Source organism: Pongo pygmaeus, chromosome 12 (genome assembly GCF_028885625.2).
Source record: "Pongo pygmaeus isolate AG05252 chromosome 12, NHGRI_mPonPyg2-v2.0_pri, whole genome shotgun sequence".
Lineage (NCBI taxonomy): Eukaryota > Metazoa > Chordata > Mammalia > Primates > Hominidae > Pongo > Pongo pygmaeus.
In genome coordinates this window covers 42,370,574-42,376,891 of record NC_072385.2, presented here as the reverse complement: position 1 = coordinate 42,376,891, position 6,318 = coordinate 42,370,574, and the positions used below count along the sequence as shown (strand labels likewise).

At 37.9% G+C, this 6,318-nt stretch overlaps 1 long non-coding RNA gene across 1 annotated transcript; it reads left to right on the top strand.

The window, feature by feature from the left end:
* Positions 1 to 4,168: 4,168 nt before the first annotated feature.
* On the top strand, positions 4,169 to 5,367 carry LOC134737781 (uncharacterized). The gene is made up of 2 exons (XR_010123034.1): positions 4,169 to 4,389; positions 4,484 to 5,367. It is a non-coding gene; the product is annotated as an uncharacterized LOC134737781 (long non-coding RNA).
* The last annotated feature ends 951 nt before the right edge of the window (positions 5,368 to 6,318 follow it).

The window sequence follows — 6,318 nt, the reverse complement described above, 5'->3', positions numbered from 1 at the left end:
TAAGAAAATGTGGCGCATATACACCATGGAATACTATGCAGCCATAAAAAATGATGAGTTTGTGTCCTTTGTAGGGACATGGATGAAATTGGAAATCATCATTCTCAGTAAACTATCACAAGAACAAAAAACCAAACACCGCATATTCTCACTCATAGGTGGGAACTGAACGATGAAAACACATGGACACAGGAAGGGGAACATCAGACTTCAGGGACTGTTGTGGGGTGGGGGGAGGGGGGAGGGATAGCATTGGGAGATATACCTAATGCTAGATGCGAGTTGGTGGGTGCAGCGCACCAGCATGGCACATGTATACATATGTAACTTACCTGCACGTTGCGCACATGTACCATAGAGCCTAAAGTATAATAATAATAATAGTAATAATAATAAAAAAAAAAAGAAACGGTGTATATTAAACACTAAAAAATTATTAGTGAAAATAAAAAAAAAAAAGAAACATATGGAAAAAAAAAAGAATAATTCCAAATTATTTTATGAGCCTATTATTGCTCTGATTCTAAAGTGAAACAAAGAAAACTATAGATGAATAACTAACTCTCCTGAACATAAATGCAACATTTCTAAAGAAATTTAGCAAATCTAATCCAACAATATGTAAAAAGGATAAAACATGGTGAACAAGAAGGGTTTATCCCAGGAATACATTGATTGATTTTGATATTCAAAACCCAATCAATGTAAATCACTATTAACTACAAAATAAAAGCAATATGATCATCTAAATAGACGTAGAAAAAAATATGAAAAAAACCCAACACCCATTCCTGATTAAAAACTATTAGAAAACTAGGAATAGAAAAGCATTTCCTCAACCAATTGAACAATTGAAGGGTAGCTATGAAAAACCTACAGCTAATATCATATTTCATGATAAAAGATGGAGTTTTCTTACTCTAAATTCAAGAACCAGGGAAAAGTGTCTTCTCTCACCACTCTATTTAACAGTGCTGGAAATATTAGCCAGCAAAACAGATAAAGAAAAATAAATAAATGGAATAGACTGGAAAGATTCACAGTTGGCACAATTATGTCTATATAAAATCCTCAGGAATGTACACTTTACATACTAGAATTTAAAAGTAAGTTTAGCAACTGTATTACTTCGTTTTCATGCTGCTGATAAAGACATACCTGAGACTGGACAATTTACAAAAGAAAGGTTTATTGGACCTATAGTTCCACATGTCTGGGGAGGCCTCACAATCATGGCAGCAGGCAAGGAGGGGCAAGTCACATCTTATGTGGATGGCAACAGGCAAAGAGAGAGCTTGTGCAGGGAAACTCTTGTTTTTAAAACCACCAGATCTCACGACACCCATTCACTGTCAGGAGAACAGCATGGGAAAGACCCACCCCCATGATTCAATTGTCTCCCGCAAGGTCCCTCCCATACCACATGGGAATTATGGGAGCTACAAGATGAGATTTGGATGGGGACACAGAGCCAAACCACATCAGCAACATGTCAGAACACAGAAAAAAATGTAAAATATCACTGTATTTCTATGTACTAGTAGTGAACTGTCAGATGTTAAAATTCAATTTCTTAGAATGGCATCAAAAATATGAAATACTGGCCAGGCGTGTTGGCTCACACTTTGGAAGTCCCATTGCTTTGGAAGGCTGAGGTGGGTGGATACCGTTGAGGCCAGGAGTTCAAGACCATCCTGAGCAACAGGGCAAAACCTCGTCTCTACTAAAAATACAAAAAATTAGCTGGGCATGGTGGCCTGCACCTATAATCCCAGCTACTTGGGAGGCTGAGACACAAGAATCACTTGAACCCGGGAGGCAGAGTTTGCAGGGAGCCGAGATCGCACCACTGCACTCCAGCCTGGGGAACAAACTGAGACTCTGTCTCAAAAAAAAAAGAAAGAAATACTTATGGGTAAATCTGATAAAATAAGTGTAAGACCTGTACACTAAAAATTACAAAACATTGCTGAAATAAATTAAAGAAGACCTAAATAATCGGAGAGATATACTTTGTTTAAAGGTCAGAAGACTCAGTATTGCTAAAATGAGAACTCTTCCCAATGCAGTGCTAATCAAATTTCTAGCAGGCTTTTTGTAGAAATTGAAAAGCACATTTGAAATTCATATGGGAGTGCAAACAAAACCAAAAGAGCCAATATAACTTTGAAAAAGAGAAAAGTTGAAGTTCTAAAACTATCTGCTTTCAAGATTTATTATAAAGCTACAGGTGATCAAAATATTCTAGTACTAGCAGCAAGATAGAGGAAAAGATCAATGTACCAAATAGAAAGTCCAGAAATAGACACACACACTCAAAAATATGGACAACTGATTTTGGACAATAGTGCAAAAGCAATTCAATGAAGAAAGGATAGCCTTTTCAACAAACGGTACTGGAAAAGTTAGATTCCTGTATGCAGAAACAGACAAAAACAATGAACTTGGATGCAAACGTGCATCATATAAAAAGAAGTGATTCAAATGGATTGTAGATCTCAATTTAAAATCTAAAACTATAAACCTTTAGAAGAAAACATAAAAGAAAATCTTCAGGACCTTGGGTTAGGCAGAGTTTTTAGGTATGACACCAAACATATAATCCATAAAAAATAAATTGATAAATTAGACTTTATCAAAATTTAAAATTTTCATTCTTTGAAAGATACTCTGAAGAGATTGAAAAAATACACCACAGATTGGGAGAAAATGTTTGCCAAGAATACATCTGATAATGCACTTATATCCAGAATATATGAAGAATTCTTAAAACTCAATAATAAGAAAATAGCCCCATTAAAAGTAAAATAGACAAAGGATTTCAACAGACATTTCCCCAAAGAAGATACATGGATGGCAATAAGCACATGAAAAGATGTCAGCATCATTAGGGAAGTTCAAATTAAAACTACCATGTGATACCACTACATATATTTTAGCAGTTTAGAATTGCTAAAATTAAGAAGACTGACAATATGGGGTAAGGATATGGAGGAAATGAAATTCTCATACAGTGCTATTGGTAATGTAAAATCAAGCAACCACTTTGGAAAACAGATTAAAGTTTCGTAAAAAGTTAAACATGCACCTACCACATGTCCCAGCCTCTCAGTTCTACCAGAAAAGAAAGCAGATACAGAGACTTGTACACCAATGTTCATGGTACCTTTATTGGTAAATAGCCCCAAACTGGAGACAACTCAAAAGTTCATCAACAGATGAATGGATAAACAAATTGTGGCATATCCATACAATGGACTATTACTCAGTAAAAAAGAGAAAAAAGAAAATAATAATAATGGATAATCACAACATGGATGAATCTCAAAAATAATTATATTGAGTAAAACAAACCAGTCAAAAAAGACTATATACTGTTTATTCCATTTTAATAAAACTATAGAAAATGAAAATCTTTGGTGATATAAAACAAACTAGTAGTGAGGAAGAGAGGCCTGGGAGGGAAATTATAAATTACATGAAGCAACTTTTGGGAGTGATAGAAATATTTACTATATTAATTGTTATGATGGTTTCACGGATATATACATATGCAAAAACATATTCTACACTTCAAATATGTGGAATTTTTGTAGGTTACTTACACAGCAATAAGCCTGCTCAAAAAAGTAAATCAAGCAATGGAGGGTACCAAGATTTTACTTGCATATGACTGTTCTCTATCTAGCCTGCAAACAGGTGCACACAAAATCTGCATCTTTAACTGGAGCTTGCCAGGCAACACCTCTGCAACATTATGCAAATCACTGTGAGAAAGAGACAATAATTATGTTAAAAACCACCAAAATATGTTTGTTTCCACACACTTTTTTTTAAATTCCCAGATCTGGGCTGTCTACAGTATGTGCCTGCCAGTTAACCTAACTTGGGGCTTTTCACTTTGGTTTAAAGAATCTGAAATTGAGCTCTGCCCAAGTTAAGTGCATGTGGTGATTCATGTGCATGGAAAGTACCTTGCGCTGACCACAAACTAGAGTTCCCTACAACTACATCAATGTCAAAACTAACCACTGTCTCCTAGCTTGTTTGTTTAAAAAAAATCCCATGGTCTTCAATTTGATCACTTAAAAATAATCTACAAGGTATACTGTTTTTCTGTTCTTGTTATTTCCTAACTTTTAAGATTTCTATTTTTTCACCCTGTAGATCTTGTTCTCACTAGAGAATAATTTCTACATTATGCCCAGGTTCTTCTGAGCTATGAAGGGGCCCAGATTTAAGGGCTGTTCTTGACACCCTAAATGTGCTAGGACAAGTCATTAAGGTGGTCCTGCCAGGACACAGCCATCTAAAGCAGCAATCTGCTTCTTGCCAGAAAATCTCATGCCTCTGCAGAGCCTTTTCCAGAATGAACCACACCATGCTGAGGTAGGGTAGGAGGGGCAGGACACCAATAGGCCTGGGTATTCTAGAACAATAGGCCTAGAACTTCTCATCATCTCCTGTTTCTTTTCATCTCTAGGAAACGAGAGAGACCACCTACTGCATTTCTGTTACTCGCTGAAAAGGACAGTCTGTCAGAGAATCTTCTAGCAAACTTCAAAGGGCAAAATCACCCCTTGTTACGGATAAAGCCCAGAGAACTTCAGCAGCTAACATTCCCTAGACAGGACACAGCAAGGATTTGAACCTAGGCCAGGCTGGCCAGAACACCCAAAAGCTTTCCTTAACTCAGTGTGCTATCTCCCCATGACTAGGTCACTACTGCTTTATAATCACCTTTGTAGCCACCAGTGGATTTTGCTCATCAGTATTTTTCAGGTAATTGATAGTTTAGATGTTCAGCTGCAAGATGTATGCAGTTTTCATTGACATCTTTTGGAGAAACTGACAAACCTGGACTTGACTTAATGACTTTGGAACCTTCCAAGATGTTATATAACTCTAGATAGAAGGCTGGGCTTCCACAATGTCAGGAATGTTGCATTCTTATTTCCCCATAGATAAACCCATTTGTCCACAAAGTCAAGGAGTCAGGCAGAGGCCCTTGCCATGGGGCTTTTTAGGATAGAGTAACAAGCTTGGACTTTGCTCTATGACAGGGTTTTGCATTGGGAGTGGTATGACCAGATCCCTCAAGAAAGAAAGGTTAGAGACCAGGCCAGAGTCCACTGCAGTAGCCCAGTCAAGAGAGGCTGGTGACTTGGACTTTTAGTAGAGCCAGTTAGAATGAAAGAAATTGACACATTCAGAAATGGTTTTAGAGGTAGAGTCAAACTGGACCTGATAAAGAACTAGAGAAGCAGAGTGAGGATAAAGAGAAGAGCCATGACTGACTCGGAAGATTTTGTCTTGAAAAACTTGAGAACTCAAGACAGAGTGAAATAAAATCACATGTGGGAAAAATCTCTTGCTTTGTTTTGGACAACTTTGAAGTGAAATGCCTGTTAAGTCTAAGTGGGGTAGGCCATGGCGTACATGAGCGTGGGCTCAGGATGGATACAGGCATTCAGGAGTTGTGAGCAAATAGAACTTAAAGGCCATGAGAGAAGAAGGGGTTACCAAGAAAGACAGTGTGGCATAGAGAAGAAAAGGGGTGGGAGATGATCCCTGGGCAGAAAAGTCCTTAGAGCAGAGGCAACAGGCATGACCAAGAAGACTAAGAAAGAACACTCTTAGTTAGAAAGAACATACTTACTTAGAAGAAAGTACAGCAGGAGGAGAGCAAAAAATGTGTGGTGTTCTAGAAGCAAAGAGAATAAAGGGCTTCAGGAAGGAGCAGTCAAGTGTGTCAAATAAGATAAAGACAGACAAGTCCCCTGGATTGGGTAGGAATAAATAACAGCAGGCTGCCATACAAATGGTTCTATCTACGCCATCTAAAAGAATATAGTTTATTCTCCATACATTTAATAAACACCTGCCATATGCCAGGTATCCTTTCAAGCACTGAAATGCAGATTCATAAAACATGGTCTCTGCTCTCAAGAAGCTCACAGTGGTAAGGAGGAAACAGGCAATAGCGAGTGTTCTCATTGCATTTGTGACTCCATTGATCTTGCAACAGCGCCATGCATCAGTTATTGCCATTATACCATTTTACCGATAAGGAAACTGTGGCAGGGAGGAGTCAAGCACCTTGGGTATTTGACAGCAAAACCAAGGCTTGGTGGTAACATAAAACTTCCAAGTAGTAATTCACAAAGGTGACTGGGAAATGGAAGTGACCAGAAACCTTTGTACTATGAGGACAAGTTCATGACCCTGATACTTTCTTGTCCAGGTAGTATAGCTCCAGACCAAATGTCTGCTGCCACCCACCCAAAAACTTGTTGGGTAAAAATGACTACACCTACC